This window comes from Anser anser, assembly GCF_964211835.1.
Source record: "Anser anser genome assembly, chromosome: 1".
Taxonomy (NCBI): Eukaryota; Metazoa; Chordata; class Aves; order Anseriformes; family Anatidae; genus Anser; species Anser anser.
In genome coordinates this window covers 59,575,895-59,597,073 of record NC_139720.1, presented here as the reverse complement: position 1 = coordinate 59,597,073, position 21,179 = coordinate 59,575,895, and the positions used below count along the sequence as shown (strand labels likewise).

At 40.4% G+C, this 21,179-nt stretch overlaps 1 protein-coding gene across 11 annotated transcripts in view; it reads right to left on the bottom strand.

Moving 5' to 3' along the window:
* The window catches only part of LOC310886996 (uncharacterized protein), a 164,231-nt gene that overhangs the window by 127,895 nt on the left and 15,157 nt on the right, over positions 1-21,179 (bottom strand). For all 11 annotated transcript variants that reach the window (XR_014575569.1, XR_014575570.1, XR_014575571.1 and 8 more), the window contains exons 4-5: positions 17,133-17,183; positions 102-476 (exon numbers count right to left, since the gene is read on the bottom strand). The gene's annotated coding sequence lies outside the window, so the exon portion shown is untranslated. The remainder of the gene's footprint in view (positions 1-101; positions 477-17,132; positions 17,184-21,179) is intronic.

Below are 21,179 nucleotides of genomic sequence, written 5' to 3'. Positions count from 1 at the left end.
CGGAATTGTACAGACGTACTTAAAATGAGAATCTGAATACAACACATCTATGCAAAATCTTTTTCTTTTTAATTGGGAAGACCATTTATGTAACAACTCACCAACAAAGGGAAAGGAGGACATTGCTTCCAGAGCATTTTTACTGTTTTACACTAACACAGCCCAGGAGGGGTTCTTCAGGTGACACCAGGAACGACATGGACGGGTTTCCACCAGTCTCATGCCCCGCAAAGAGCTCTGCTGTGCTGCTGATAGCCCAGCTGAGACGCTGAGGTCTGGAGAGAAACATCTCCTTTCCTCACCACAGAGAAGATTCAGCCCAGCTTGTCTAGCCAGGCAACAGAGCACTCAAACATTTGATCCGGGCTTCTTGCAATCATCTCTCCATGCTCTAATGAAGTACCTGCTCTGAGGAAAGGGTGGTGTTGGGTATTTTTCCTTGCAGATTTCTAACTGCTTTATCTGCTGTGGATTCCCTGGCATCAAAAAAAGGCAGACAAGGAAAATGTCAGTTAAACAGGAGACTCAAATTCATGAAGACAAGATGAATTAATCCTTATGTTCAGAGATCAAACAGCTATAGCTTTGGCCTACCTATACTGTAGCTTATGCAGCGTACTCAAAAAGAATAAGAACTAAGAAAAACATTAAATACCTTCAATCTAGAGCTTTAAAGACAATTTAATCAGAACTTGAAGTCTGTGGTTTAGTAAAAGCAGTACAAAACTCACCTTTAAGCCTATATATGTTCATAATAATCATGTTCCAAGATTTTCAGCTAAATTAATTTCTTTTCTCAGCAAGTATTAATGAATTTTCTAGTGAAATTTGTACAGCGTGCCAGTGCAAGATTACTTTGAAAGATGATTTTTCTCCATACTTGCAATACGAAGATAAGGATGTCACCATGTTCCTCAAGAAGGCAAAACAGAACAGCAAAAGTCACAGCAGAACAAAATGGGAAATCATTTCCCGAGACATTTTCGAGAAATACACCCACTAGCTCTGTGATGAGCATAGCTGTGGGACTCAGCTGCTGACTCTGAAGGTCCACTCCTAAAACACAAGCTCTCTGACGGTCTGGCAGAACACTTCTGAGCATGCTTGGCTGGGCATAGCAGCTCTGCAGTCAGTCTGCCTCTGTCCCACTGTGCCCTCAGTGCTGGACATAAAAAGTTGCAGTTGTGTTCCTTTACCTGCCACCTCATGTGTTAAGTGCCCTCACAGGCATAGGGCTGGCTCCAAGTACAGGTAATGTACATCAACTTCATCTAGACCTTATATCTAGTTCATCCAGTGTGTTTCAGCTAAGTGTCTGAAAGTGCTGTCTGACTGTTCAGTGAAAATCAGTTTTGCAGCTCCGCACTAAAGAGTAATATACTTGATACAATCTCCTTCACCATTTAAAAAGAAATTAAAATCAGTCGATCTTTAAAATTCTACTGGTGATGCCAGTTTTGCACAGATAAATCTGGGGCAAAATCAGGGGTCTCCAAAAGTGTAAATTCAAACCAATGCAGGAGGTGTGGTTAACAGACACTCTGGTTTGCTCCCAGCCATACAAGCTGTTTGTGGTAGCAGGCTGCAGCACACACTGGGTGCAGCCAGCACACATCAGACATGTTGTTCCTAATTGTGGCTCTTCTTATTCCCTTGGGTGTCTTCTGGGAGCAAGAGGCTGGTTCGGTGACTGACATCTTTCTTCGCCTCTGGTGACAGATCATCCCAAGCTCTTCGGCACAGAAGAGCGATGTCATCTGTGTGATTGCACAGTGCAGAGCTCTGAAGGGCCCTGATGTTGTCTGGGGCCTCTACCTTTATACGAATATGGAATAATTAAGTAAATATCACCACAGAAAATAAAAGAGAGGCCCCCGAGAAAATAAAAGATGGCTTTCTTTTTTAATGACAGGAAGTAGCCGGGAGGAAAAGCACATCAGACAAACATTTCTGTGTTGCAGAACACAGGGGTCACTAATATTTCTCACATTTTTTCAGTGTAAACTGCTCTTTGTTAAACACTAGTGAGAGGTTGATGAAAAAGTCCTGTTTGAAACCCCCACTGGAATACATCAGCAGGACACACGCCGCTTCTCCTGGAGCCCTCAGCGACCCCAGAACCTGCTCAGGCTCCTTCAGGCGGCCCCTTGGCAGCTCCCTGCTCTTGGGATGCATCGTCTCACCCAGGGGACATGGGGTGGGGATGAGCTGCCAGAGAGCAGCTCCCTCCCTGCCACCCGCACCTCCCACCCACGTCATGGGCTGACACCCGCCTGCCAGTCAAAGCACACCCACGCAGCCGTGAGCGAGGATTTGGCTTCCACTCAGGTCGTGTTAATGAAAACCCAAACGCAAACCCAAACATCCCATGCAACAAATGTTTTCATGTGCTGAAAGAGGAAAAATATTATTAGAATGACGAGGTCAGCTCCTGTATTGACTGCAAAACTGAACTTGTTCAAAGACGGAGCAGCCTGGCAGAAAAAAGTGCACAGAAATTAAATGTAGGCATAAGGCACTTTCCTATTTGAGCCACAGAACTGATTACATGTTGACAGTTAGAATTTGCTTTGGCAGTGGGACCTTATTTGCTGAACTAGTGAGTGCCTGAATTTGTGTAACGTTCTCAGAACAAAAATTAGATAGCAACAGAAAAGAGCCACCGCATCAACACATCCCAGCTGTCAACACAAATTATTTCACTTTATAATTTTTTTCAGAGATCAATTTCCCCCCCTAAACAAATGAACTTAAAAAAAAAAAAAAACACTTACTAAAGTTTTCATTATTGGGATGGAAAAAATATTTTCTCCCTCCAAAACCAAGTCTCTAGAAAAAGATAAGTTTAGACAATAGGATTCATGAGGATTTCCATAGTAAACTGTAGGTTCCAGAAACTGTTTTGGGGTTATGGAAAACTGTCATCTGCACTAAGTGACCAGACGAGACAGTGTCTTGCAGGTACAATCACATCACACAGCTGCATCAGTAAGCTCTGAGCAGGAGTTTAATAATGTCTGTATGTTTGTGTATTTACACACATAAAATTACAGGACAGAGTGTTATAAACGTGCACTAGACCAAAGCTACATGGGAAAAAGAAAATACATTTCTTGGCTAAACTATGATAGACCCAAACTGAATATTTTTATATGTAAGATCTACAGACCACAAATACTTGTATTCCAATCCTGCTGCACTATATAGGTACCACGATCTCTTCAGCCACTAAGAAATATCACGTTACTAGATCCCCATTTTTGTCATTGCCCTCACTTTCGTCATCTCTGTCACTGTCACGTTGTCAGTCCCAGTGTCCACCACCTCATGTGTTTGGCAAGTTTACCTACTCACTAAACAAAACCAACCTACCGCAAGCATTTATTCTGTTTAATTGTGCAGATACGTATAGACTTAGACTCACGCAAAAAGTACGAGTGTCTGGCTTCTTTTCTGACATCCCTTACTCTTATCATAAAGCAACCTGCTCACCAGTCACTTTGCTTGTGTTTTTGCCAACTCCAAGACATATTGAAGCATACTGCCAAGAAAACATACAGTGTAACTTGGTCTCATATCCATAGAGAATTCATCGTACAGCCTTCGTAAAAGGCCGAGAACATTATCGTAAGTGGAATAACATTACACACACTCTGGCAAATAGAAGAAAACCACAAGACCCGTTTACTATTGATCTTCCTTAGTTACACTTGACAGACGATACAAAAAGCTGGGTCTGACACAGACATCGAATGAAATATGTGTAACAGTGTCCAGATCAAATAACAAGCAAAGCATTTTGTGGCGTTAGAATGAGCACAGGTTTATGAGGCCACAGGAGTATTGACAGCATGGTAATGGGATTAATCTTATTTGTGTCAAAAAAAACATCCCTTTGTGCCAAGCCATTAGCAGATCATCTGAAGCAACTTGCTTAAAACTCTGACTGCCAGACATCACTGCCTGGAACCCAAAAGTCTTCCAGGGCTCAAAGTTAAACAGCTTTCAAGTGCAGTGGCAAACCCATTGAACACAGTCCCATGCAAGAAGGGTTTGTGCAATGGGATACATTGCCTGGGGGGGTGTGGAGCCCTCACCTCTGGAGGCCTTTACAAGCCAGTGAGACAAATCAGTCAGCACCAGCATGACCATAGCTGATCTTTGCTTCATCGGGGCTTCCAGACACCATGAGGTCTACTTTGAACATCAGGTTCAGTGGTTAGTGTTACTTTTGTGACAAATTTCACTTTTCTTCTGAGAACTATAACTAACAACAGGGAGGTTTAGTCTTCCTCCTAATCTAATTAAAATCAAATTTAGGTTAAATTGCTTCCTAGGAAATGGACACTAGACTCTAGGCTAAGATTCACAAAAAATGGGGTTGCAGACTCCTTGCTTAGTTTTCCATTTAAACCATCTGCTTGAACTCAGTGTCCTGGTTCCAGTTAGGACAGAGTTAAGTAGCTCATAGTAGCTGGTAGGGTGCTATGTTTTGGATTAGGATGAGAAGAGCGCTGATAACATGCTGATGTTTTAATTGTTGCAGAGCAGTGTTTACACCAGGCCAAGGACTTTTCGGCTTCTTGCTCTGTCCTGCCAGCGAGCAGGCTGGGGGTGCAGCAGGAGCTGGGAGGGGACAGACCCAGGACAGCTGACCCAAACTGGCCAAAGGGGTATTCCATACCATCTGACGTCACGCTAAACAATATATAGGGGTGGCTGGCCGGGGTGGGGGGGCCGGCTGCTCGGGAATAGGCTGGGCATCGGTCAGCGGGTGGTGAGCAATTGCATTGTGCATCACTTGTTTTCTTACACATTATTATTGTTAATACTATTACCATTATCACTATTATTATTATTATTGTTATTATTATTTTCCTGTCTTAATAAACCGTCTTTATCTCAACTCACAGGCTTCACTTTCCCGTTTCTCTCCCCCCATCCCAGAGAGGGAGGGGGGAGGGTGAGCGAACGGCTGTGTGGTGTTTAGCTGCCAGCCGGGTTAAACCACAACACTCAGCTGCTGGAGGATGGAAATATATTGTGTAAATAAAGCACAGGGAAGTATAGAAAGAAATATCCAGTCTCTCTTTCTCTTTTTTTTTTTCCCCCTTTTCGTTGTTCACAGTCCTGAAACTTGCTAATGTGTGACATGAGAATCACAGTGAAGTATTTCCCAAACTACACTGAGTTAAGGGCCCGCTTCAGCATGCTGGAGATGGGTAGCAAAGCCAAAAGTTGTAAAAACATCCAATAAACTTTTGTGACGATTCAGCAAATAAGGCTGACAAAGTGGAAACAAAACTAGTTAAAGGAGCATTTAAGATGTTATTCTTGGGAAAATCCCTATGTTCTGATTGGGAATGTTTTTAATATTCAGTATGTGAATGGACTTACAAAAATATACAGCAAAGTTTCAAATACACAACCTAACGCTTAGAGGCACATATAATCACTACATATCCCTTGCTTAATCTCTCATTTAAACCAATTCGGTTCATATAATCTACATAAGATGTGTATTAAGCAAGGATGAGAGCAAAGTGATTCAGCTGTTCTTAAAGTAAGAGGCATTTTAACCTAGCAACAGAATAAACAGCATGTCCTATCCAAATGGATGAATCCCTCAGCTCAGCATAGGGCTGTTCTATGATTTAGGAAGAGTGGATAAAGTACCAAACTCTGGGCTCTAAAGCCTAGCCAGAAATGGCTGTATTGCTCTGCACCCATAATTTATAGCAATTTATTGAGCTTTTTCCCAGGCAAGCATTCACCAAATCCTTAGATGAAGGTCATGGCAGATATTGGGTCTTGACACAAAACAAAGCTTTTCATTATATCTAGGGCTTCAAAGTTCTTCTCCTGCTGGTCATATAAGGGGGAGTTAAACAAAAACTAGCGTCAAATCCTGTACTTCAGTGTTTGAATACTGATTTGAATACTGTTTGAATTCAGCTGATACTTAGCTCAATATATGAAATTAAACAACTTTTTCCTACAAAGCATCTTCATTCATAAAAAAATAATAATAATATGCTCATCTAACATCTGTTTTTAAAGCCTGAACACTTTGATAAGCTTATTGTGAATCAAATAAAAACAAAACTGCTCAGTGAGCATCACAACTACCAAAGCATAGCAATGGATTAGTTTTTACACAAGGAGTTGTTGTACACCTCATCTCCATTTTTGAAGGAACCTGAGAAAATAACAGCAAATTCTGATTTGAAAAACATTTCTGCCAAATTTCAATCTTCTGAAGTACTTCAACTGAAACAGTCAACGTATTTAGTCCTATGATGTTTCCCACAATGCGTGATATTCCAAATGATTTTAAAAAAATAAAAATAGGGTCATTTGAACTCTCATTAGCTATTAACATGGAGAATTAATGTATTCTGTAATTGGAATATAGACTGGGATATTCATCCCAATGCAGATAGCTGGGCTTTTACTTACTTCATACCAATTTATTTATTTTTTTAAGTCTAGAAGATTACCTTCCATGTTTAATGTGTTTCATAAGCAGGGGAAGAATACAGATTCCAGTTCCCTAGTTGCACTGTAAAAATAAAAACACATACTGATAATATACTGATAAGTGTCTAACAACAGTCAAAGAGAAGATTATTGTGTGTGGTGAAATCACAACAAAATCATAATTTGGATTAGAAGCGCTTTATGAAGAAACTGGATTGCAATGTTTTTCCATCATTGTCTCAGGACAGAATGTGGCTTTTCAATGTGAAAAAGGACCACTCTTACATTAAGGTTTTGGCTTTGTTCTCTGTGACCCAATATTGTTAATATGCACCTTTTACTTTTAAAATAAATGATTTTTCTATTAAATATACGGTTATATACATATATACTTATGGATGGAAAATGGCATAGAAGTATACATGTATATATAATGCATGTTTATGCGTATATGTGATTCGAATGTATCTATATAATGTGGGTTTGTGTGTATGAGAACATACTTTCACACCATCTTTGTCACTCTTCAAATCCCTTTACACCTCAAATGAGGTCTTAGGAATTTTGCTGAATTTTCCTAATAAATATTTAACCTCTTCTGGATTTTTCCCATGGGAAAAGAGACAATTAGCTATCAGACTGCAACCACAAGAATACCTTGCAAATCTCTATGCAAAATCTGAGGGGCTTTTTCCAGCCAGGTGAGCAGAGAGCTCTGCAAGCTCAGATGAGAAGGTGGAACATACATGCAGGGTCAGTAGTTAGGTGCCTGGGGTACAAAGAAGACTCCAAAAGCTAAAGAGAAGCAGTGATATGAAAAATCCAGCTCTCTAACACACTAGCATTGGTGCACTAAGACCCAGAAATGCTGGAATCACTTCTTGCTAAAAACAGAAGTATCCCTCCCTTTAATGTGGATAGGAAAACTACCAAGGGAAGAGGGGGCACACACCGGCTGAGCAAAGGAGCCATCACGGACCAAGGAGGACACAAGAGCCTGGAGACACAGATCATGCACAACAGGGGTGAGGGAACTGCAGCATGTCCCCACATAGTGCTTTCTGAGACTAGTGCCATGGGGAAAAAAAAAAAAAAAAAAAAAAAGATGAGGAAGTTCATCAAATAAAACACACTTTGTTTATTCCTTCTCCAGGAGACATAGCTTATGGGAAAGTATCAAATACTTTTATACCTTTTGTGGAAGATGTGGATGTTTAAGATATAACTCTTTTGCAAAAACATAGAGGTAGAAACCAGAGCTCCAGATGCAGCCGTGTACTCACTACCTATTAGCAACCAGCTCTTGGTGCTGTGCAACCCAGTGCAGGGATGGCTCAAAAGGGCAGCAGAAGCCCACATCGTGGGAGGGCTGCCAGGGAGGGGAGAGCTGTGCTGCCAGCATGGGCAGACAAACCAGCACTTTTCTGGGATGCTGCATGACCTGGTGATGGCATGGATCACTAGATGAATAACCTTTCAGCAGTCAAAATGCTGTAATGAAAATTAGTGTTATCTATCCTTGGCCTGTGGTAAATACTGACAGGAGAATCCAAGATAAAAACATTTTCAGCACGCTACAGGAGAAAATACAGAGGAGTGGGTGGAACAAGAAGACTTTTTGCTTTCAATTTTTTGTTGTTGTTCATTCCCTCCTGTGTACTTGCACTGACGCAATGAAGATCAGCCTGCAGAGGGGTCCCTCCAACCACCACTGCTTCTGGAATCAACAGGCTGGTTGCAAAGCAGAAGGGAAAGCAGAGTTTGTATGAGAGCTGATGTGAGGACACAAAGACGTGGTGCTTACCCAATGGTCTGTTCAGCATCACGATGCTGTCTGTGTGGCATTCAGATACAGAAATAGCAGAGTTACTTGAGAACAGCCAACAGGAATGCCACAACGGTAAGCCACATGCACCCATTTACTCGTAAAAAGAAATCCTAAAAATAGTCAATTGTAGAATATGGCTTAAATTTTGCTGTGTTACAGATTAACAGGGGCGGGAGGGTCCTGTGTATGCTTAGATAAAATATGACAGTAAGAAATGTTTACTTAACGTGAATCTTGAATTAAGACCTCAAATACCACACTTGGCATAAGAAGCTTTGTCTTTTGTTTTGGACAAGGTGGACCCAAGCCACAAATGATAGGTTCACATGCAAACTTTCCCTCATGCGGGGCAACTTGGTGCACAGCCATACTTTCATTTCACCTCTCCTTTTACACCCTATGCCCAGCCTGACCAGCACCCTCTTGGGAATGCTGCACAGCTTCAGAGAGGATCCAGCAACACTTTTGCTGCTTGTCAACTTCTCCTTACTCTTGAGAGAAGAGACATGAGAGGATTCTGAAATGCCACAATTTACTATCATCAGTTAAAATTTAATTTGCAGATAGCTCAGACCAACCTGATTTAATTTTGAATGATGCTAAAGCTCAGCAAATCTCTGCTTGGAAATTTTCACTGCCATCCCCATTCAGGCACCATCAGAATGATATGAAATCCAGAAAGCATACAAGTTGCAAAGGCAGCATGCTCAAATTAATCTTACCCTCCCTTACTAAGCTCCTCTGGAAAAAAAACTAACTCATTTCAGATTTGAGTATTCTGAAACTAAAACAGCTCTTATCTTAACTTGCCTATGTGAGATTTACAAATGAGAAAAGAACAAATAAGGAGTAATTTAAATTTTAATTTAAAACCCCTCCATTTTCTTATCCCTTATCAAACTGCCAGCATTTTTCCTGCTAACAATGAGCCGAGTGTCATGGGCATAGCACAGCCCCCTTACCACAAACCAAGTAATCTCTTTCATCTAAAACCCTGATCCCTTTAATAAACAAAATACGAAAAGGCAGTCAAAATTACGCTCTGGCTTTATGAAAGAAGCAGGGAAATCCTCAGAGCACAATCCCCTACTTGTTATTTTCACAGCCCACGTGACCCAAAGTCATTCTGAAGGATAAAAAGACAGAGGCTGCCACCAGATCTCTGCCATGATTTTTCCACAGTTCCCAGCCTTAGCCCATCTGTTATTCAGCGGCCACATGAATGGCATGTGTCAAGAGAGTCATCACTGTGCAAACTGCCCAAAGAAATCAACCAGCCAACTTCCTTTTGCTTCCATGGCTTCAGCAATTGTTGCTGAGCTGGCCACCATATGGTGAATAATTAGTTTTTCGACCCCACTCCAGAAAAATGTTCGCTCTATTGCCAGGCATTAGCAATATGTGTGTTAATGAACAGCAGATGATGAATGCCTATACATTAACAAAAGTTGAGATTTTCTGGCAGCAAGCTGCATTCACCACAAGAATCCCGATGACTTGTAAGGCACTGAGTGATGGACATCAAGTCATGGCTAAAATGTACGATTCAACCAAATATCTCAAACACTAAAACAACTTTGCAAAAAAACATCATGCTCTTCTCATCTTACTACTCTCTTTCTTAAAATGATGAATTGAACCCACATAAAGGATTGCCAATTTAGAGCTCTCAGACAGATTTCTTCTGTTCTCAGGCAATCGAGGTACATTGTGTACATAGCCAGAATGTAGGTTCCTCCTCATTTCTCTTTGTCTGAGTGCTTGATGCATATGAATTTATACTGAATACCCACACTGTACAAGCTCCTCAAGGAGTCGGTCCCAGACCTCTGTGCAAACACTCACCTCCAAGGACCTAGGCTGGTAAATATGTCTGATGCTTCCATCAAATGAACTTAAAAGCTCAGCTAAGGCCTCTAAGCACATTTTGCTCCCTGAAGTGTTTTTTTTTTCTTTTTTCTAGCTCTCTAATTAAAAAGAGATCTCACCTGCATTCCTCTATAGGATTAAACATCCCCATGTTGTGCAGACATCCTGAACTGGTGATCACGTTCAGGAAAGCTGATGGTTCTGGCTATTTTCTGCCATAAATGAATTCCCCAGTGCACACCAAAGCTGTTTTAAAATAAAAGCAACGATTTACAAACAGACCTGTAGGTAATTAACTACTGCTGTTGAAAACAGTTGCAATTCCGGCCTATGCATTTTGTATAGCACAGAAATGCACACTGTAATATGCATCACAATTCTAGTAACAACAGGCAACAACTACTGTTCAGAAGATAGGAGATAGAACAAGCAGCTGAGACACCTCTGTTTCATTCACAGAAACCTCATTCAGTGGTGAAAGGCACAGAGCAAACCCAGGTGCACAGCCTGATCCCTGTTCAGAACCTGTCAAACCGCAGGCAAGTTGTTCAACCTCACTGCATCTCATAGTCCAGCTGGACCACAGAAGTCAATCAGAGCACAAAAGCTAGCTGTGCACAGGTCTGAATGCACTTTCTGGATCTGACTAGCAGGCAGGTCTTGAAATCTCTATCTGCACTTGTCATTTTACCATGTGTTCAGCACTAGGCAGGCAGTTTTTTTCCCAGGACTAACCCAAACCTTGGACACAGACAATGTGCACAGGCAGCATCAACGGTTTCGTTTTTTCTTACTTTCTTATGAAATGATAGCAGTTGCAAATTTAGCTCCTTTTGGTGCAGTCCCAGGAACCGATTGTTCCATTTAATTTGTGTGAGTGTTGAATAGAGAAATCATCATCTAGATGTTCCACTAAATCTTGTTGATCAAGCAGGAGTCACACTGTTTAATTCAGATAATGGTATGGCTATGGAAAAGTGGATTTCATCTGCCCAGACTAGGGCACCTGTTCCCTGTCTTTTTTTTTTTTCTTCCCTTCACTACCTGCAGGAGTTTTAAGTTTGTGGGAGAGAGGGCTGCAGAATTATAAAGGTGATTCACTGATCCCTCAAGTTCCTTGGTAGCACCTCGACATAGAAAACACTCACATATTTTATGTATGGCCAGTTTCTTTCAGTAGATCTTTTGAGTGTTTTGAACGCTGTTCAGTGACTCAAACCTTCTGGGAAAAGTATTTCAATTTTGATTAATGGGTGGTAATGACATACAGAGAACACAGACAAGAATTATGTCCACACAGCAAGAGGTGAAGTGCCAGGACTCGGATCTGAAGCTCTGGTCCAGTTTCCAGGCCAAGTTTGAGATGAAGACTGATAACTCCAGGGTACTGTTTCATGACTCAGAATCTAACAGACAAACCCAGTTTAAGGCATTCCTGTCCTCTGTGTTTATCTGCCTTCAAGCTGCTTCCACCACAATCTCAGCTGTGCTTCATCAGAGAAATATTCTGCATTAAAATAACAGACAAAATATCCTGGAAATCCACCCCAATCAGTAATTAGCTAAGAGACAAGGTGTGTTATTGCTATTAACAGCATTCGTAAGAAAGGTGAGCAGTGCTAATAGACATGCCTAATAACAACATATTTGGCCAAAGCTTTAGACAGTTATTCTATTGTTTACATTAGTAGGACTTTTACCTATACAAAGCACAGAGAGAAAATGTCAACCGTTATTCTCTGTTATTCCAAACTCTGAGATCTTTTGTATATTATCTAAATGAAATTATCCTTCTTTGTGATCAAATTGATATAATTTGCACTCAAACCAGTACCTAATTCCCTGTAAAATTGCTTGCCTGGTAAATAAATTTCAATTTTAAAACACAGGTTATGACTGCAAGAAGGTAAAACTAAAAGGAGTTTATGATCTACCACCTTTGACAGTGGTTGAGATAGTATTTCAAATCAAACTCTTCCCTTCTTCATGCAAAACTATTCGTCCCAGAGTTATAACATTTTTTAACAACACAAAGTTTTTAGCATTTTCTAAATTGTTCAAGGAGAGGTATTCATCACTTTGTGGCTGTCACGTTTGAGGGCTGTGACTTTTCACAATGGATATTTTAGTGTCTCTAGCAAGCTGGTAGGTTTATCCCTTCACTTCGTGACATAGCCAGTTTTCCAGCACACGTAAAACAACAGACTGTACTAGCTGCCAACTATCATAGAATTTTTTCTAAAATTTGAACAACCTACAACATCAGACCAGGAGACCAACTACAGCAGCTACAAAAGCTAACCGTGTTTAACTGAACAAATCAACAATCCTGTATGACTCTCAGATTTTCAATCCTACTCCTGATGAATGAATATCTATTTATATATATTTTATTTTTTCTTATTACCCTGGAAAATTACATGGCAGATTAGATGCCTTCACCCCTATGCGCACAGAGGGCTCTCCAGTGCTGATAGGGCACTGTGTGAAACTACAGAGGCCTGGAGAAGGCCACAGAAAGCTCTTAAAGAGAAACTGAAATCATTGCCATGTTTTATCTTAGAGAGATAAGAGCACATATAAGTGCACACAACAATAGACGGCCGAAAAATCAGGAGCTGTTACGAATGCTGGCTCAATAACTACAAGAATAAGGGGCCAGTCGCTTGCAAAGTGCCTCCAGTTACTATAGCGCAAATATAGTGACATTTTTCTAAATACCAGCCTTTGAAAACACTTCAGATGCTACAAACAACCAGGAATCTTATCATCTTGCATGTCAACAGTAATAAGAAAGAGAAAAGTCAGCAATTTCAGTGACAACTCTGAAATTGCACTGTTTTGAGACAGTTATTTTGGTAATACCTGTGGAACTCCATAGTGCTTTAGAAGGTTTACAGAAATTAGCATATCAGGTAAAATGTCTGTACAAGTGGAACCACAGCTCTAATTTTCTTCTGCAAGGTCTTTGCTTTTGTTAATGACAATCTATACAGGAGGACCACATCTTGATTCTAAGAAGCCAAGAAACTACATGACAGGGATATCTGGAAAAGAAAAATCTTATTTGCTAACCAATTAAATCCAAAATCAGTGTAACAGCATGAATGTGGAATATCTGATGCTGTTGTATTGCCACTCTTCAGGTACAAATAGAATTTAAATAATTGGTGCCTAGGAAATCTAGGAATGCGATCCTTGTGAGAAGAATAGAAGGAAGAATTAACTATTTTTACTGTATTTACAGGTGGGGAGGCAGGGGAGGAGGGGATCAAATCTGACTTTAAAATGAATACCACATACCCAGAATAAAACACAAAACAGAGTATTTATAATGAAGTTAAAGTTTAAAATATTCACAGAATAACTATAGGAGCCACAAAAAACACAAACTCACTCTGTAATCTAAAAAGTTTAATTGTTTTCCAAAACTCAGGGGGATGGAATTAAGATATCTTTAAAACCTGCATTGAAAATCTGTGGAATACCTTTTTCAGTTAGACCGTGAAAAAAAAAAATCCTTCCATTTCAAAAAGAATATCTTTAAAAGTCATTATGTAGTTGAATGATCTTAAAAGGCTGCATAGAGGCAGCCAAGGAAAATTCCTGACATGCATTTTAATGGCACTGGTGCAGTGGCATTTATAGTAGTGTTCAAGATAAGCAACGTGAACGTATACCATTCTTTTAATTTTTTGTAGTTTATTTACCTATCTTTAGGAATATTCTAGCAGTTAAAGAATGCATCTCTTTAAAAAATGCAGGTTTTCCTAAGTATTTGTCTTTAAAATACTGAAATATGTCCCAAAATAAAGGCTTTGAAGCAAAAGGGCTAATACCTTTGCCCAGATGAATCCAAATTTTGCCAAAGAGGGCTGTGCTGGCGCCTTGCCAGGAGCTTTAAGGCTGAAGCTAATTTGCATGAAATGGAGGAAATTGCAGCTGCCCTCAGACTTAGTATGGAGACACAGACAGCCCCAATTGAGACAGAGCATTGCACAATGGGATTTGTGAATACAAACATGCCACACTTCCTTATTTAAGATGAAAGTAGCTATAGGCAACAGAGTAAGTCTCCATGAAAGCTACTTAGATACCTTTACCCCCACCTTTCAGGTCCAGTGACCTCATTTCAAATCCAGGTGGGGGCTGTCACTGGACCACAAATGGAAATGAAAGTTGATTCCAGAAGACAACCACTTTCAGAAAAAGGGTTTGAGAATAGGATTAAATCCCATTCAAATACACTCCTGGAAGAGAATGCAACTCAACACATTCTTAAAAGCACTTAAAAATTCCTGAATTGGGGATTCAGAAAACCCCTCCTATTCATTCCTTGTTGTCACCTCAGGACTACATGAATCACTGATGATGGATACTGGATGCTTGAACGTCTGTTCTGAATATGTCTTGAAAAAATGCATCAGATTATTATTATTTTTATCATATGGACAGTATCACATGCTCTTCACATAAGATATCCTCTTAATATGATTTTCAAGATTTCCACAAGGTGCCTGTTGTGGTTGCTTAATTTCACAATTTAATTAGTTAAGTACTATTGTTATGCCTTCCAGTGAAGGAAAGGCATATTGCATTAGTTTTTCACCATGCTCCTCATCCTGCACGCTGTTGGGTTGGTTCTCAGAAATACAAAAAACTGCTTAATGCTGGAAGAAATTCACAGACAAGTTCATCACAAGAAGTTATACGAACAAAGACAGTCTCAAATGCTGAGCAGAAGGACACAGGCTGCAATTCTCAGTAACCAGAACTGGCATTATCAGTATGTCAGTATGATCTTGCTATATGCCTTCAAGAGGATGGGTTGGTTCTTTGCTCCTGTAACACACATTGTCTCAGAACAAAGTCCCAGCAAAATCACACTCTTCCCTTTCTTTCGAGGTTCTATCAATTAGCTTATCCAGTACTCACTATTACACTGGATATAATCACTGCTCCAGTAAAAGAGGCCATTTACAGTACACTCAATTGTTCACTTTTTGGCATGTATTACAGAGGGTGTGAGGACTCTTTTTTGTAAAAGGAACACTCATCTATGATTTGGGTTAAGGGTCTTTGCTCCCCTCTCCCTCCTTCTCTTTTTTTCCATATCCCAATCTGTGATAGTTTTAATCCAGCTCTAACCAGACACCCAAATCTTCCTATAACTTGCAAGAGTCATTGCTACCTCTCTGTAATTTTGGGACTCATCTAATGATGAAGGACAAGGCAGTCATCTAGGGTCAATGGGGAGAAACATGTAGCCCTGCTTCTAAGGTAGATATCTAACACTGAGAGCAAGGGGCACTGAAGGCGGTACTAAAGAGTGAAAAGCACATACACTTTTTCCCTTCATTTATAAGGAATCAGGATAGCCAGAGCAAACTATGATTCTAATCAATGCCTAGAGACTGTACAGCATGCATACTCTAAAAATGCACAAATAACCTTCAGACTAACTGCTCTGCACCAGCCAGCAAAGTCCTACAGTACACACACACACACAAACAAACAAACAAAAAAATTAAAATTCAGAAGGTAATATGTATATGTCTGACACCAAGGAAATCACTTGGAAGACTGTAGTACTAGCTTAAACTGTCTTTTCAAGTTTAGGAGATGAGAACAACCTAAATCTAGTGTTGTTTTTCCTTCTGTGACTGAGCATATTGACTTTTAACTTCAGACAACAAGACCAAAGAAAAACATTGCAAGAATGCACGATGGCAATGATTTTGCTATTGTCCCTTTCAGCTACAGTGGTGTGTCAAATTAGTATTTAAAAATTAAAATAATAAAAAAAAAAGGAGAAAAAATTGTCTCACCACTCCTGTCAGCCCACCCAAAATTGCCTTTGATGTGCTACAATAAATTCTTTTCACGTTCTTTACATGAACTAACTGTCTAACTGGTAAACACCCAAACGCTGTGAAACATGCCTCCAGTCAGACACAGAAATACAAAGTTAGAACCTAACCTGGGAGAGTTTGTGGTTAAAAAAATAAAAAATAAAGCTTTATTTGGACCCCAGGTTTTCAGGTCTTAAAAGAAGTCCCAGTTCTCCAAAACATTAAACTTTGGGTTGGCCTGCTGAAAGGCAAAGTGCCTCTTACTTCCTTATTGTTGGGAAATGAGAAGGGAGTATCTAGAGAATCACTTCGAAATGCATCTGTTTGAGATCACCGGAGGTCAGATATCATTTACTCCACCTCCCACTCCAAGCAAAATCAGCTGTATGGTCCTACTCTTGACAGATTTCTCTTGAAGCTATTCTGAGAATAGTCATGGGCAGGGAGAAAAAATTACTGCCTTCTTCCTTGCAACAGCCTTTCATATTCTTGAAGATTCTTCCCTGATTTGCAAAGACTCTTATCACCCTTTCCACTCCAAAATGGATAGCACATCTTTCCTGTGGCCTGGTACCCAAAACACCCCAGCGATCAGAGCTGAGCAGAACAGATAGGCTCTGTCCTCTGTCTGGCAGGGTAAGCCACAATTTTAAGTCATCATCTCAGACACTGCAAATTGTAGATGTTTGCCTGGTGAATAGTTATGTAGTCAGTTTTGCACCTAGCCTATCCTAGGGCATGATACACTATAATTCTCTAGTTGCTTAGGAGAATGTCACATCAGGTGTTCTCTAAAGCCTTAATAAGCTCAAAACATATGAAGTCTAATGCTTCTCATCTAGCAATAGAAAGGAATCTACACATTTCATTTATCATGAAAACACTGGAAGGAAGGAAGTCTTTTCTTTCACCTCGGTGGATCAGAAACATGCTTAGACAAGGAAGCACTACAGGGTAACAGATAGATGTTTTCAGTACCAGTCATTGCTTCAACTCTAGGCAACTGTAACTCTACAGCTGTTGTTCATGTTGGCAGTAGTAATACACATTCACATATTATCTGTGATTCCCTTGCCACATATCACATATACCAACAGGCTTACCATTTCATCAAGGATATTGCACTCTTTTCAGCACAGGACTTTGGCCAGCACCTAAGAGATCAAAGAAACATGCAAGAAACTTTATAGTGGACACTCCGGTGACACCAGTCTGTAGGGGAATATGTTTCTATATTCATCATTAATGAATGGCAACTACCGCAGAGTGAAAGAACTTATACCTTATATATTTAAAATTCTGTTTATTGGGTGATTCTTCCCATGTAATTACCTTTTTTTGTTTTCAGAATTTCTTTTTATATGGAAAATTAAGATGCCCAACCTTGGAATCACTTACCACTGACAGGTAATACTCTCAAACAATATTTTAACACTATTGGATGCAAAACATGATAGCAAAAGAAGGAGCTCACACAAAGAAATTGAAGAACAAAGTGCCACAATTTCTGTGATACATGATAAAAAACCAAATGTTAAGTAGTACAGATCAATTGTTCAACTTGATTCACTTCAGAATTTCTAAAATGCAAAGAATAAAGAAGGCTACAAAAAGGGGAATCCTGGGCAAAGCAGATACGCTATGAAAGTAAAGTAGGAGCTCACTGCAGGATGTCTGGTGCTTGAAATTGGCCTTATCAGTGTAAAAGAGACTTGTTTTCAGAACAGCATCTGAAAAGAAAAAGAAAATGGTAGTGTAATGCTACAGTCAGTCAATCAATTATGAATCTCTGGCAGAGGGGAAGTAAGTTGGACTTAAAGGAAGTAAACGGAGGCACAGAGAGGAAAGGAGTCTGAAGAGCTGTACCCCATGAAGGTTAGGGGACACTGGATGACTGAAGTCAGTGGGCATGAACCCTGGAGCATTTTGTAAGCCCTGGGTACAAACTGAGAGTCATCGAGCACTGTAGTAACGCATGCACAGATAGGACACTGCAAATAGTGTGCCAGGGCAGAGGCATGGGTAGGAAGGTAGGAATGGAAAGAATTTAGGAAGCTGGAGAAACAAGAAGGAATATAATGAGAAAGACGTTCTTCTGGCCATGTGAGAAAATGTCCATCGCTGTACAGGTATAGAAACTTACTGTTTGAGAAAATTTCTATGCTGGACTGATTTGTCGTGGCATCTACATTCTACAGGGCCTACAGCAGAGGAAGTGGTCAGCCTCACATTTACAAGCCAAAAAATAGGATGATTTTTGAAAGCAGATGTTGTAAAAAATACAGAGAGCTGGAACCAGTGAACAGAGAGGGAACTGGACAGTCGGATGCTGGACACTGGCAGCTTAACACATGGCTTCACAGAGTTAACGTTAGCATATATTTTTGCATGTGAGTGTATTTTAATGAAAAGTGTGAGTCTGTACTTCCCAAATCACTCCTGCATATGAAAGCCGTTAGCGAAGGCTTTCTCTGAAGCTGGCCCCTGCTCCAGTTTCCAGCCAGCCACTGAAATGATACACAAAAGTGTTTGCTCCACAAAAGAAGCCAAGTGAGAGCATTCCACATGTGCCATTAGACTCACTTTTTTGCATAGAAACACAACGAAAGAAAAAAGCCTGGGTTTTAAACTGGATACGTCTCAGGCAGAGAGGAACACGAGCACAGGGTTTAGGACACAGACAAATCTGCAGTGTACGATCCATGGGGAAAAATACAAGCAGCATACCTTATACAGGGAGAGGTTTATAAAATTCCCAGTGCCTATGCCACTCTTATAAATGCTCCTTCTTTTGTTCCTTCAGGGCTCCAAAGAATAATAAAAGAAAATACAAAGCGGAGGAGGCACCACTGAGCGAGTGCAACAGTGTTTTATTAATCCATGTGATTAATCCAGCATGCTGAGGAAGATTCTTTACAGAATCAAAACATTCATGTTTTTGATCCACATGGATTAAGGGAACACTGTGGCATTCGCTCAGCGGTGCCGCCTCTGCTTTGTGTTTTGGTTTTATTCTTTGGAGTCCAGCAGCAACAAAAGAGGGAGCATTTATATGAGTACAGCAGCATGGGGACTTGGATAACCTCCCCTCCCTTCCTGAAGGATGCTTCGGGAATGATTCTGAGCGCTACATCTCTTGTTTGCGTCCACAGCCTGCTCTTGAGAAACCAAACTACTATCAGATAATAGAGGGCTGTTTCTGCCAAATCCTGAATGACAGTTGTGCTGCTGAGCGGCTGTGCTATAAATCAGACATGTACCTGTGTAAAGTAAGCTGACAAAAACTAGAAACACTGGCTACATTCAAAATTTATGTTGGAGTGGAGGGAAAAAAATCAATGTAATTCAGCAGATTATTTTTTTGGCAGAGCAAAGGACTCAGACATTGTACATGGGACCTGACAAAAGCCTTTAAGTCTATGCGTAGGGTTAAAGCTAAACCCAGAGTAAACTGGCTTGCATTTAATTTTTTACATGCTTAAACGCTTTGCTGTACAGAGCCTGTATTTTCACTTGTTCGAACTGACAGTGAGTGCAACAGCAAGCTTCCCTGTAACTAAAACTATTTAGAAGCTGGAGGACCAGCTTTCAGCCTAACTGACAAAAAGATCAGATTCTGAGTTTGAGTGAGCTATTCCAATACATTTTGAGGAACACTTATTTGCTAAGCATCTAAGGAGAAGCATGCAAAAGTTAATAAACTGTCAGTACTGTGGCACCTCATTTCCTATGCCAGTGTCTAAACTTCGCCTTGCCATGCTCAAAAGCCATCAGTAGTCTCTACCTCTATTTCTGAACTTTGCCTTCAGGCTTTCATCTACCCTCTTCATCCTCTTGTGATTTGCTTCTTTGCCACCTGTTGGACATGGCTTCTCCCTGCTCCTGCTGTTTTCATCAGGGCATGCTTTTCTTTAGGCAGTTAGCCCACCTTTCTAAGTTTGGAATGAAGAAAAGAAACTTACGGTATCAAATAGAGAGATTAACTTTGCTGGCCCATGTTGAAAAGAGCAATTTTATTAATTCAGCACTAAATAGTAATGTGTAGATGTCAGGCACATGTGACTACAAGAAATGCTGTGCATATGGGTGACTTGCAGTGAAAGGGAGGAAGGCAATTCAGGGAGTTACCAGGTCTCAGCTGGTGAAGAGGACCAGTGACTGATCTGTACTGAAGCTCTGTAACTTCCTGCATTGCTTGTGTGGCTGTGAAGCACCTGGAGCCTCCGCTGTGTCTCACAGCTGTAACAGGAGACCACCTGAACATGTCGCCCGTACCCAGGCTTCCAGCCCCACACCACCACAGCTCTGCCTGGGCAGGCAGCCATGGGGAGGCTCAGAGGGAGGTACAGGCGGTGGGAAAGGAGGGGGCTTTTCGGGTCCATGGAGCTTTCCGAGAATGTAGCTGACTGATCGTTCTCTAAGCATGGACTGGAGGGTTTTTTTTAGTTATAAACTTTTCAAATTCAAGGGCTCTAGCAAAGGCAAATCCTGGATAGAAGCATAAATCCTGCTAGAGATCTACTCAGTGCTCCCAGAGAACACCAGAGCTTCTCAAGGAAACAGTCTAAATCTTTCTGCATTAGCCAAGTGAAGTTGTTTTCCTTGACATTGCTCTCGGAATCAGCATCACTGTTGCTGCTTCAACTATTAAAAAGACTCTGCCTGAGGCATACAGCAAATATGGAAAAACTAAACCTGCACAGTGAAAATTTGGCAATGTGTTCTTGATGCTTTAAATCACTGATAATAGCACACAACTTTAAGAGTAGGACATCATTGCCCATACTTTATAATTACACATAGAGATTAAAAATAGCAGCAGTAATATCCAATAATCAATATATCAATAAAATATTTTTCCTCTTATTCTGGGAACTAAAATGGATTTACTTTCTTACAGATGGAGTATTTGTTTAATGTAAAAAATTGAAAAACATCCAGAATACTCCAACTATTTCCTCAGTATTTTTATGCCCATGAATCAACTATTATTCATATCTGTTTATATCAGTCTTCTCTTTAAGTCAGACATTCAACTTGCAAACTATACTCATGCAGTCTGAGAACATTTAAATATATTATGAATTAATGCCACACAATCTTGCAACCTAACACAAACAGCACATTTGAACTTTGCTCCATATATTGAT